Source organism: Tursiops truncatus, chromosome 18 (assembly GCF_011762595.2).
Source record: "Tursiops truncatus isolate mTurTru1 chromosome 18, mTurTru1.mat.Y, whole genome shotgun sequence".
Classification (NCBI taxonomy): Eukaryota; Metazoa; Chordata; class Mammalia; order Artiodactyla; family Delphinidae; genus Tursiops; species Tursiops truncatus.
In genome coordinates this window covers 51,952,390-51,966,590 of record NC_047051.1, presented here as the reverse complement: position 1 = coordinate 51,966,590, position 14,201 = coordinate 51,952,390, and the positions used below count along the sequence as shown (strand labels likewise).

The following is a 14,201-nucleotide window of genomic DNA, read 5'->3' as shown; positions in this document are numbered from 1 at the left end:
TTACATAACTTTTATTCCAGTATATTGTTATAATTGTTCTATTTTATTATTGTTGTTAATCTCTTACTGTGACTAATTTACATATTAAACTTTATCATAGGTATATCTGTGTGGGAAAAAATGTAGTGTATATAGGGTGTATTTGTGGTTTCACTGGTTTCACACCCCCCCTCCCAGTGGGTGTCTTGAAACATATTTCCCCCATGGATAAGGGGGGACTATTGTATAATGATGTCATTTCGTGAGCAGAAATTTTTAATTTTTATTAAGTCCAATTTATTTTTCTTTTATGGTTAGTGCCCTTTGTGTCTAAGAAGGCTTTATCTCCTCCAACATCATAAAGATATTCTATGTTCTAGAAATTTTCTGCCTCTTGGTTTTATGTTTAGGTCTGTTCATCTCACATGAATTAAAAAAAATGCATATGGAGGAGTTTGGGTTTTTTGAGCACAAGCCACCTGTTCTTACTTGGCCCTGCAGTAATCGTTTCTCAGTGCCAGACTCCGACATTTTGGTTTGTTTGGCCTAACTGTGTGTCTCTCAGGCAAACGAACTTGCGTTTGGTATCAGTTTTGGTGAGCCAGCCCAGTAGTCTATTCCTGTGGCAGGTTGACCCTGGCCAGGAGCAGCCTCTTCCCTGAGTCCCCAGCAGCTGCCAAAGCTCATTTCGTTCAGAGGCACTCAGAAGGACTCCCAGACAAGCACTGGCTGCCCTGGCTCAAGGCTGTTTGGAGTCGAGAAACGAAAAACAAACAAACAAAAATGGATGTGGAATGAGATAGGGCTAAATGGCTCCTTTTTTTTCTTTAATAAGTATATTAAGTTTTCCAGAAATGGTTCCTAAAAAGACATTCCTTTTCCCATTGGGTGACTTGGCACGTTGGTTGATAATTAAGTTATGTATAAGTCTATTTCTGGATTCTGTCTTGGTCCAATGATATTTGGCATGTTGGTTGATGATTAACTATATATGAGTCTATTTCTGGACTCTGTCTTCGTCCAGTGATATTTATTTATTATGATGCTTATACCACACTGTCTAAAACCAACTGCCTTTATAATAAGTTTTAAAATCAGGTTATATAAGTCCTCCTAGTTTGTCCTTTTAAAAGATTGAGTTATGCTGGCTTCTTGGCATTTCCCTATAAAGATGAGAATCAGCCTTTCAGTTTCTGCAAGAAAGCCTGTGTGATTGTTGATAGGGATGTGTTGAATGTAGAGATCAATTTTAGAAGAAAGAACATCTTCATAATATTTAGTCTTCCAGTTGATGAATGTGGTAATCTCTCCATTTATTCAAGCTTAATTTCTCCTGGCAATGTTTTGTAGCTCTCCGTGTGGAGTCCTTGTAAATCTTTTGTTAGATTTTTTTTCGCTGGGTATGTGATGTTTTATAAAATCATTTTAAAATTTAATTTTTCAATTTTCTTTGTTATTTATAGAAATATGATTGATTTTTGCATATTGACCTTATTCTGCAACTTTCTAAGTACACTTATTAGTTATAGTAGCTATTTTATAGATTCTTTGGAATTTCTTTTACCAGTCATGTCATCTGTGATTAATGACAGTTTTATTTTCTGATTTTTTATGCCTTCATTTCTTACTGAACTGGTTAGGAACGACAGACAGTACAAGTTAAATTGATGTGGTAAGAGTGGACATTCTTGTTTTGTCTCAGTCTTTGGGGAGAGAGACTTAATGTTTCAATATTAACTGATGTTAGTGCTAGATTGTTTTTTTTGGCCGTGTCAGGTCTTAGTTGCAGCACGCGGGATCTTTTGTTTTGGCGTGCAGGCTTCTCTCTAGTTGTGGCCTGCGGGTTTTCTCTCTCTAGTTGTGTTGTGCGGGCTCTAGGGCGCATGGGCTCTTTAGTTGTGGCGTGCGAGCTCAGTCGTTGTGGTGTGCGGGCTTAGTTGCCCTGCAGCATGTGGGGTCTTAGTTCCCCGACCAGGGATCGAACCTGTGTCCCCTGCATTGGAAGGCAGATTCTTTACCACTGGACTACCAGGGAAGTCCTCAGTGCTAGATTTTTTTTTTTTTTTTTTGCGGTACGCAGGCCTCTCACTGTTGTGGCCTCTTCCGTTGCGGAGCACAGGCTCCGGACGCGCAGGCTTAGCGGGCATGGCTTACGGGCCTAGCCGCTCCGCGGCATGTGGGATCTTCCCGGACCGGGGCACGAACCCGTGTCCCTTGCACTGGCAGGTGGACTCTCAACCACAGTGCCAGCAGGGAATCCCTAGATGTTTTTTATAACTGCCTTTTAAATACCAGATTGAGGAAATTCTCTTTTATTCTTACTTTGTAGAGTGTTTTTGTCATGAAAAGGTATTGAATTTGTCAAATTCTTTTGTCTACATTTATTGAGATGATCATAGGGGTTTTCTCTCTTTTTCTGTTAATATCGTGTATTACATGGATTGGTTTTCAAATGTTAAGCCAGCCTTGCATTCGGGAGATAAACCCTGCTTGGTCGTGATGTATTATCGTTTTCATACATATTACCGGATTTGATTTGCTAATATTTTGTTAAGAGGTTTTGGTTTTGTTTATGAGGGCTATCTGCATTTTATTTTTTCTTTAAAATGTTTGGTAGACTTCACTGATGAAGCCATCTGAAACTGAAGATTTTGTTGTGAAATGGACTTTTTATTATGAAATCAGTTTCTTTAATAGGTGTAGGTCTGTTTAGGTATTCTGTTTCTTCTTGTGTCACTTTTGGTAATTTATGTTTTTCAAGGATTTTCCTTTTAAGTTGCCAGATTTATTGACATAGAGTTGTTTCTGTTGTTGCCTTACTATTCATATAATGACTAGAATCTATTGTGATGCTCTCCCTCCCCTTTTAAAAATTATACCTGACGTTGGTAATATTACTCTTTTATTGACCAGTTTTGCTAAGTTTATCAATTTTATTCATCATTTCCAAGAACAGTATTAGCTTTGTTGATTGTTTTCTGTTTCAATATTATATTTTTATTATTTCCTTTTTTCCTACTTTGAATTTAGTTTGCTGGTCTTTCCCTCTTTATGTCATTGGTTTTATATTTTTCTTTTAGTTTCAAAAGCTTGGAGCCTGGAGGTAAAGCACAGGCAAGTATCCAGAATCTTGTTAATGCTGAGATTCCAGTTTTTATGAAAGGCAAAATCCTGATCATGCCCTCAAAACATTTGAAGCCAGTGGTGAACTGAATCAAACTAAAGCTTCTTACAAAGCCCAAACCATGTCAATTACAGAACAAGTGACTCCACTCTAGTGGCCTGACGAAAGGGCATGGCATTTACTGAAGGTAAATCTTATTTACTTCAGTCTCCATTCACCTCAGTGTTCTTTTACACAAAACGTTCAACATAAGATCAAATAACAAGGAACACAAAATAGTAAGAAAATAAGATCCACATGAGAAGAAATAGTCAATGGAAACATACCCAGAGATGACTCAAATAATAGAATTATTAGTCAAGGACTTTAAAATAACTATGATAAAAATGCTAAAGAATTTATTTGAACATGTGGACAGCATGCATAAAGATATGGGGAACTTCAGCTAATACACGGAAGCTATTAAAAAGAGCTTAATGGAAAAACCTAGAAATGAAAACTGTAACAGAAATAAAGAATTCTGCTTTGCAACAGACTGGACACCATAGAGGAAAAAAACAGCAGTGAACTTGAATGTAGGAAAATAGAAAATATCCAAACCGGAAACAAAGGGACAAAAGTAATTTTAAGATACATCTGAGATCTGTAGGATAGTATCAAGTAATCTAAAATACAAGTTACTGAAGTCTTAGAAAAAGGAAAGAAAAATGAGGCAGAAAAAATGTTGGAAGACATAATGACCAAGGACTTTCCAAAACTGATGAAAGACATCAGAACATAGATCCAAATTGGCAAAACCAAACAGGATAAAATACACACACACACACACACACACACACACACACACACACACACACACACACACACACACACACACACACACAGCCTTAAGCATATTGTAGTCAAACTGCTGACCAAATAAAAAGAATCTTAAAAGTAGCCAAAGGGAGAAAAAAAGACAGATACAGGAAAACAAAGACTTAAATGGTCGCTAATTTCTCTTCATAATCATTGGAGGACAGTGGCAATAGAACAATATCATAAAACAACTAAGTGTACAACCACTCAACACTTACCAACTAAAAACACAAGAGTAGTTCTGCAAGCAAGGAAGGAGAAGTAGAAGAGATCTACCAAGGCACTCCCAGCTTTCAGCTAGCAAAGTCTGAGAGTAGAACAGGAGGGCTGAGCAAAACTCCTCTTAGGCATTCCAGGCCTTCACAGAGAATTGGGTGGTTACCCTACAAAAGAAAAGGGAAGGAGCAACAAAACAACTGCTTTGCCTATATTCTCCATTTATTAATTTTCCACTGCTTACTGGCAGTTTAAAAGTTGATACGGAAAAAAAAACCCCAAATCTTGAAGTCAGTTATTATAAATAAAAAACATTTGAATGATGTCAAGTCCTGCATATAAGCACTAATAGCAGTTCAGCAGATCATTTGTTGCTCTTTTTAATACAGTTTAAGTGCAAGAAGTATTTTGAAACCTATAACTTAACCTTTTTAGGGCATTTTAAAAAGAAATGATCAGTGTGACTCTTGTTATTTTTATATATTTTCTTTAATGATAGCTGAGTACTTATTTTACATTTTCAAAACGTTTAATTTTTTATAATAACAGACTGTGAAAGAGATATATCTTATTTTGAAAACTGTTTTATAAACTTGTACTTACCAGGCTGTGAAAGTTTTTCAAGAACTTTCTCAAATTGGATTGTGTTAAAGTTTTTTTTTTTTAATTAATTAATTAATTTATGACTGTGTTGGGTCTTTGTTGCTGGGGGTGGGCTTCCTCTAATTGAGTGGGGGCTACTCTTCGCTGCGGTGTGAGGGCTTCTTATTGCAGTGGCTTCTCTTGTTGCGGAGCATGGGCTCTAGGCGCATGGGTTTCAGTAGTTGTGGCACATGGGCTCAGTAGTTGTGGCTCGCGGGCTCTAGAGCACAGGCTCAGTAGTTGTGGCGCACGGGCTTAGTTGCTCCGCGGCATGTGGGATCTTCCCAGACCAGGGCTTGAACCTGTGTCCCCTGCATTGGCAGGTGAATTCTTAACCACTGTGCCACCGGGGAAGTCCCTGTGTTAAAGTTTTGAAGCTCCTGATGACATTGAGTGCCCCAAATTGGATGAATAGTTATGTTCTATGAGGAATTATGACCGTTCATTATGGGTAGGAAAAGGTTTTTGACTCCAGCTAGCCTTTGTTGGTTTCAAATTAAAAAGATTTTATTACCATGTTGAAGTGTTTGGACATTTTGGGGACTAGATTATGGGATACTGGGAAGGTTAATTAAAGTAGCAGAGTAACTTGGTCACATCTCTTTTTAAGAATGAAACTATGGTGTTTAGAGATTTGATTAAGTTGTAACATTTTGGAGACAAGGAAGATTAAATCGTTTTTTAATTCTGGTTTTAAGAGTGAGTTGTAAAATGCCTAAATTTGGGCTTTGGCAGGAGGTAGGAAGAGAGAGGTAATATACTTAGAACATATGTACTGGATATATATGAGGGCCATTGAAGCAGTCAGAATATGGAAGAAAAAGCAACTAGGAAGGACTTGTCAGAATGCTTGTGAGCTTTTTTACTGACCTTTTTTGGTATCTGTGACAGCTTTTTAAACTGTTGGCATACCTTTGTATTTGTAATAATTGGGTTTGACCTAAACTGAGAATTTTTTTGTGTGAGTTTTGGTTGATATGCCCCTGACTTAGTATGCTATTACATACTGTGATAATTAGTAGATACTTGTCAACCAGTGTGATTGGTTCTAGGGAAAAGGTAGACATAGTTACCTAGTCTGAAACAGACGAGCACACCAGTAGTAACATTTGAACAGTGGTAGAAATATGTGCAGATCTTAAGGTCTGGCAATTCAGAAAAATTATGTAAAGTGTTTCTACCTAGTAGAATTTAGTTATTCTTTATCCTTCCCAGAGGCTCAAACTTTGCTCATGAGTGTTCAGAAAAGGGAATTATATGGCTTTTGAAAAAGACCTAGAGGAAAAAAATTTTTTTTCAGATTACATACTGAATTATTTTTAAGTTCAGTTAAAGTTCCTGGGAATGAGAGTAGGGGAGTGCAATGACGATGAAAGCTTTGCATCTTATTCCTAAAAAATGCCCCACTTTGTCAGATTGTATGGTTCAGCACCTTTGTTTTAAAAATGAGAAAACTGAAGCCTAGAGAAATAAAATGCTAACCCAGAATTATATAACTAATGAATAAAGTAAGATGATATCAGACTAGAAATCTGAAAACCCCTGGGCTTTTGGAGTTCATTTCTGTGCTTTTTTTTTTTTTTTTTTATAATACCAGACTGCTTCAAGGAAAAGCTGTTAGTTTGGCTTAGAAGACAACATAGATTTGAAAGGGAATAGTGCTTAAAATATAGTAGCTAGATTTTAACACCTATTCTAAGGGGGTGGCAATAATAGGCACCTTATTACTTCAAATTTTTATTTTATTTCATTCTTTAGTGGTCCATTTGTTCCGGTGTTTGGCAGGTTAATAAAATGCTTTCTTATTTGCAGTCATATTTATTTGTAATTATTTCTAATTTGGCAGAGCAGCTGTTCTCTCAGATAAGGAAACTGAAGCTTAGTTTCTTTAGTCCTGAGATTTGTGAGGTGAAAAGTATCCCCTTTTTAATGAAAAAATTTCACGTGATTTGATAGCAGTATTAGAAAACTGTTGTGGCAATATTGGAAAAAATCCAGAAGTATACCATACAGCCACACAGCATTAGCCCGAATTTTTTTTTTTTTTAATATATGAGGAAACAGTTTGTAAGAATTTAGTTGAAAACAGAATGACAGAACTAGGTTTTTCACATTTCTAGTCTTAGTGCTATTTCTTTTGGATAATTCTGCCCCTTCTTGGTCAAGAGAGAAAATGTTCCTTAGCCTCTCCTGTCTCTTAGTAACTGAAGGGAATAAGCGCTTCAAATCTGTTTTGTAACTAGGTAAATGTGAATCCACATATAAGTAACTGAAGGGGTGGCCTTTGGAAGCCCCAGAGCCCTTTCCCAGAGAATTTGATTCTTCCTCAGCTGTGCATTAGAATGTAAAACGTACAAGAAATAATGGAGTTTTGTTGTGGGCTGCCATATCAGCATTTCATCTGCAGTTCCACTTTTCTTTTAAGAGAGAATTCTGTGACATGATTCTATAACCACACCTATCTGTGCTCAATTTGCTCTTTGGGCTACTGCTTTTTGCACTGAGCAGTATACAGTCTGATTATTGGGTCTTTGGGAGTGTGAAGACTGACTTTGTCTTTGAATTAGACGCTTAACACATACTTTCTGAATCACTTCTAAAGCAGCGATTCTCAAATGTGGTGTGAGGACTCCTAGAGCTTCCTGAGACCCTTTCATGGAGTCTGTGAGGTCCCCACTTTCCCAGCTGTATACCTGTGTGAGGCCAGATTTTATATTTCAACCAAAACAGGGTATCACAACAGATTGAATATAAAAGTAGATGTAAGTATCAGTCTATTATTTAAGGCAGACATTAATAGTATTTGCAAAAAAAAAGAAAAAAAAAGAACCATTGTCAATCTTCTTACTAAATTTTTATTTTGGTGTGGGAATGTAACTTTATTCACAAAAAAATATAGGGTACAGGTTTCCCCTGATATCTGAAATAGAGTGTTCCTGTGAAACTTTTCGTAAGCTGAAATGGCGTAAAGTGAAGAAGTAGTTACTTTAGGACACATCTTGTCAATGGATGCACAAAATAAATTGAGAGAAAACATAGCTGCTCACAGATACAGTTCAAAGCTATGGCAGCTTGATGCTGAGATGCCCAGTGTAGTTCTTGGGGAAGGATCTGGGCAGTGCCACTCTGGCTGCTTACGATACGGGCTACCTCTATACAACTTGCTGCAAAACAAATGCTGGACACTATTTATATTTTTCACCTTTTCTCATAAAAGTGAAAATTCTTTCTGAATTTCTTGTGGTTAGTAGTTACGAATGTAGGTCTTCTGTAAAAGCTTCACAAAGGGGCATAAAGCAAACTTTTGAAAAGCAGGGGATTCCTGTGTTTAGTTTCAGGTGAGGCTATTAGTTATCGAGCTCTGCCCATCCCTGCATTGCAGTGGGGGTATAGCTCAAACTGGGAGAAGGTCAGTCATTTTCAAGGACCAATATGATGCTCTGGGAGAGAGGGGAGGCTATTTTCTCTGGCTTCACTAGCTGTCAGAATAATGTAAGCCCAGAACTGCTCAGGGCTATTTTTGTTGCCACATGTGCCTGCCTCAAAATAAAGCAAGTTCAAAGGAAAGCAGAATAGAAAGGGAGTGTCCTGGTAACATCATTTGAACTCCTGGATCCAGCTCTGCCTAAGGTCAATCCTACTCTTGGACTTCCCATTTATTTATATCAATAAGTTCCTCCTTTTGATTACTCCTCCTACCCCCCACCCCCAGGTATTTATAGTTAAATCATAATGGATTTATTTAGTTATTTTAAACTAAATAATTTAGAATTTTCTCATTTTTAAATTTTAATATGGTAAATACTGGCTTTTAAATAAAAGCTTTTCCGGGTCCTCTGTCATTTTTAAAGTGTAAAAAGATTCTGAGACCAAAAAGTTTGAGAACCACTGCTCTCAAGGTAAGGAGGAATTCCTGCCATTTCTTGGGGGTAATATAAGGGAATGAAGGAACTAACTGAATAGTATTCAGCATTATAATTACATGTTTTGTACTAAGTTTGTGCAGTGATAAGTGGTTCATGTGATGCTCATGGATGTATCACGTTTACATATGCTTATTTTGTGGTGGTCATTTTATTTTGTAGAATAAAGTGGGTATGTAATAATTCTTTATGCGTAACCTTTGCTGTAACTAATTACTACATACAAATAATCTATGTTTTACTCTTTTTTTGAATTGGATGAAACCGTATAATAAACTATGGTAATTGAATTTTTCAATGTATATAGTATGTTTGTTGCAATGGAATTTGGGTTTTTACAAGAGTAATTCTGTGTACAGAATATAATTGCATGACTTTGATGTAAATTAGATATTTTTCTTGAATATAAAGTGAAAATTTGGTAGGAACAGACGTGGGTGTATATCCGTGTTCTAAAGTGACTGAGTTAACATATTTAAATTTAATTTTTAATTCCCACTGCCACCTCCAGCTCCTCCTTCTCAAGATTACTGAAAATGGAAGCTTGGGTAAAATTTCATCAGTTATCTTCCACTGAATTTCTAAAGCCTCTAAAAAACTTGGGCAAAACAAAACAAACTTCTTTTTGAAATATTGTACTGGTGTGTTAGCTTTTTGTTTTTTGCTTCACTGTCTCGTTACTATTTTGAAAGTACTAAATTAAAAAGTAAAAACTAATATGATGAGTGTGTTAGGAAGATTAATTAGAACCTTTATATCTAGGGGTGATTCTTTTTTTAATTGAGGTATAGTTGATTTACAGTGTTGTGCTGATCTCTGCTGTACAGCAAAGTGACTCAGTTATTTGATTCATGTTTTTTGAAGTCTTTCTTAAGAAAATTAAGTTCTTTTTGGAGATTTTATTAAAACATTTGATTTTCTGCATTGCTTTGGCTTTTCTAACTTATTTAGTGCATGTGCTCTCCTTCCCAGATACAGCTGGAGGAGAAAGACCCTCTTAGATATTCACCCATGCTTTTCAGGGGTATTATTATTAGTTGTATCCTTAACTGAATATATTCAGAGATTGATACAATTTTATTTTTATGCCTTTAAAATCATTGGTTTGAATGACTTCATAGTGATCTGATGTAAATTTTAAATCCTTAACAAAGGTGAGAGATTAGAAATCCAAATGTGCATGACACATTTGGATGGAATGGAGCACTGGACTCCTATTCCTCATGAGTCAAGTATCAGTAGATACCCACCTCAGCCCTTTCCTGTTGGTTCCCTCTGCCTGGGCTGACCTTTTTCCAGAAAGCCAAAAAGCTTGCTTGCACTACATTCTGTTCCCTATTTAAATTCTGACCCTGTTTAAATATCCTTACCTGATAATCTTATCTAGGATCTCCTCATTCATTCCTTCTCCTCCCTCCGTTTTCTTTCTTCCTCTTTTTTTCCCTTCATTCCTCTTCTTCTATACTTTATCCCATTACCTGGCATTTTTTTTCTCTTCGGAGCACTTGTTTATATGAGAATGCCTTCTGTGTGTGTATTGTCTGGCTACACAAGAATCCCTAGCAAGTTATCTGATAATGATATCCATTTACCATTCTGGTCATTTTCTAAGAATGTTTGACTTTGTTTATATATTTATAAAAGGTGGCACCTAGAAGTGAAAGCAGTGGCACTCCCTACTGCATGGGAGAGCTGCACTGTTTCCTCTCTGGTTATGATTTGTTTTCCTCCATTTTAATGCTTTATCTCATTTGACTTTTGTAAGTTGAAATACTTAGTTGCTTCCCCTTCACCCCACCTTCCACAGTGCTATTGGTAAGCCATGTCTTCTTTATTTTGTAGTTTCTGGTTTTTGTTGTGTTTTCCCTGCTCCCCTCCTTCTATCCCCTCACTGCTTCCACCCTCCTACCCCCAACACACACACAGAAGGGTAATTGAAGTTGGAGCACTCTGTGGTCAGAATTGTACTTTATTGGCAGATTATGTTTTTGCTGGGCTTAGAAGTACTTATGGAACAGAGACTTAGTGGGAATTCAGCCTGTTTTCTAAGGTAGGAGTGAAGTTTGTCACTGTTTCAGTATTATTTTTTTGTCCTTAACATTTTCAAAATCTGATTCTTTTTTTCTCTTTCCCTGATCTGAAAGAAGATTTCAGCCCCACTTTTCTTTCACATGTTTCTAGAATGCTGGCAGTGTAGCAGAGGGTAAAGACTAGCTTTGACAAGATAATGTGTCATTCAAATCACAAACCTATCATCAGCAGTACCAACTGGTATAGTAAAGTACCTCGTGAACAATCTTGCTTACCATGGAGACAGTTTTTAAAAGTAACCCCTTACTATCAGAATATAGTTTTCTTTTGATTCAGTTATTTAAACATTTTTACTTCATTAATTTTGCATAGCAGATTATTATCGCTAGATGTTCAGATGAAGTAGCATTGGTACTTTTAATTAAGATAAATAGAAAAGAGAACACACAGTTTGCCTTTTGTCCCTGATCCATAACATTTTGGTATATTATTAAACTTCTGTGGTTCAAATTATTTTTTACTTAGCTATAATTTGTAACTACATACCTTTTTTTGTTTTCAAAAGTTATTAAAATAAAAATGAAGTGGCTTCCTATAGGACTTAAGAAAAATTACCTCCCAAATGCATATTTACCTGTTCTGTTGTTAAATGTGAAATTGTAAACCTTGCTTCTACTATGTAATTTGCAGTCTAACAAATTTTAAAAAGTAATCTACCTTTCAGACTGTTTTAAGTATTTAACATTTTTTTGTATGGTAGTTAATTCATTATGATTGTTGTGGCTTTTTTTGGTTCTTGATTTGGTTTGAATTGCTTCTAATAGAAGATGTTGAGCAAAGATTGTTCAGGAGTTTATCTTGCTGTTTTATAAAACTGTATTCTAGGCCACAATAATTTTTTAAAAATCGCAAAAGTCTTTCTCCACATTTTTAGCTGCTAACATTTTAATTCACTTTTAAAGTGTCCTGTTTAAAAAATAATGGAGGGAATGGAATAGATTTGGTGTTTCGCTAAGAGAAATGTAAAGTGACAGTTATTAGAAAGGCTGTTATTAAGTTGAAAATTCACTACAACAATCAAACCAATACTCAATCAGACTATAGCATTTGGACTCAATGTAGAGATTCTGAATTTGTTCATTAACAGTTGCAATAAAACTGTATAACACAGTGATAGTATTATGTATCACAGTGATTTCCAGTAAACTGAAGTATGTTCAGCTTGGTGTCTAGTTAGGTTAATGTTTAGTTGATTGTGCTTATTCAGGTTACCTAACATGAGAAAGTACTGTTTCATGGTCTCTCATGCAGTGTTATCAGATTGCCAGATATAAGTGTATCTATAGATACATCATGAGGTTATTGTCCCATTTCTTCATGCTTATTTCATCACAGAGGCTGACCCCAGCCTCTCCAGTTTCTTTGAATTCGTTGTCCAGCTCTTTCCTATATCCTTATCTGTGGACTTTTTGCTAAAGGAAATTCCTTGTTTAATTGGTGTTTCAGAAAAATGGGAAAATTCATGGCCCATTGTCTCTGGAGTCATATCATCACCTTCACTAGCAATTAAGTGAAAAGCAGGCTCTAAAATTTTTCTCACAAAATTACCAACATGAATATTATCTTTAATATTGTGCATTTAATATTAATGCACAATATTAACGTTAGCATTATTAATATTAGCATTATTTAATAATGCTCATTGTGATAAACATGAAAAAATTAACTTACCACAAATCACTTTGTCTGCATTTAAAAAATTGTTGGTATAAATAAATATATTGAAATAAATTTCAAAGAGAAAGTGTTTAAAAATCTCATGTACCATTGAAATGATTTTTTTTTTTTCCTGTTTAGGTTATAACCCACTTCAAGTCTTTGTAAATAAATGGAAATAGATCTATGAGAAAAGTTGATATATAATTACTAACAGATTACCCTGAAACTTAACTTAGTAGCACAGCAGACCTTTATCATCTCATGACATATATCATTCCTGTGGGTCAGAAATTTGGAGCAGGTTAGTTAGGTATTTCTGGCTCTGAGTCTTTCATGAGATTGTGGTCAAGCTTTTGGTCAGTGCTGCAGTCGTTTCAAGGTTCCACTGGGTCTGTAGAATTGGCTTCCATGTTCATTCATGTATGGGTCTTGGCAAGAGACCTTAGTCCTCCCTGGAGCCCTCATTTCATAGCCACATGGTGCTCTCTGTAAGGCTGCTTGAGTGTCCTTGAAACATAGCAGCTGATTTCTCTAGAATATATATATAATTGCAAATGACCTAGATGGTGTCTGACCATAAACATCAGATACCATCACTTCTGCCATATTCTGTTTCTTTAGAAGCAAGGCACTAAATTGAGCCTACTCTCAAAGAATGGGGAATTGGGCTCTGCCTTTTGAAGGGAAGATTGAAGAGTTTGAAGTCACAGTCACCACAAAGATGTACACTAAGGAGTCTTAACATTATATAATAAATGCTGTACTAGTTCCTTAATAGAGTAATTCTCAACTCTGATACTGTATCAGACTTATCTGTACAGCCCTTATAAAACAAACAAAGCAAAATGCAGATGGTTGTATTAGACCTGTTGATTCACTTGCAGTCAGATTTTCCATAGGTGCAGCCTGTGCAGCCAAAGCTGTCCAGTGTCTTTAAGATGTACTTTTTGATTCAGTGACATGTTACTGCTATAATTCTGTAAAACTGTTACATTCCAGATATGTATAGGAATTAAGACTTTTTGGTATATGTATTAAAGTATTTTCTAGCTTTAATGTGTATAAGTTCCTTATTAATATTCTAGCATTTGAACTTTTGGTAGAACATGTGGAATTTCTATTTTGTGTTTAGTATTGTTAGAGTTAAAATTGCTAATAGTTGTTACAATAAAGAGCGATAAAAATGAATTGAAGGATGTCATGTATCATGTATGTATCTGTTTTTCCTCAAATGAACTATTAGGTTATCCTGTCTCTCCCCCTCATTTGTAGTCATCTCTCCCTACTGTAATTCCCTAATGTATTTGTCTTTTTTTAAAAACTGTAATTGGTAAGTCTTTTTGTGTCATCAGTGTCCTTTGAAAATTTAATTTACTGAGCATTATTTATGTTACTGGCATGAAACTAAGAGAAGCTAGGAAGTTAAATCTAAGCTGGGGGTGGATTCTAACTTGGGATTTTGCCAAGTTGGTGGCATAGAAGAAGAGTAGAAAGAAAGTGAGACAAACGTGGCTGAGGAATTTAGAGGTTGTTTGAAATAGTGGACTCTGAGGGGAGAGTACAAGAGGAAGTAAATTAGAGGAACTGTGCCTTGGACAGCAACTAAGGGAGGTATTGTAGGGGGCTTTTACTAGGATGGATAGGGAGTTGGTGGCTGTAACTAGATGTTTGTAGCAGTAAGTAAATTGGAGGTCTGGTTTTTGGGTAGC

General features: G+C 36.0%; 1 protein-coding gene across 17 annotated transcripts in view; it reads left to right on the top strand.

Moving 5' to 3' along the window:
- Positions 1-14,201, top strand: part of RBM26 (RNA binding motif protein 26) — an 84,874-nt gene that overhangs the window by 10,619 nt on the left and 60,054 nt on the right. The gene's annotated exons all lie outside the window — the stretch shown is intronic.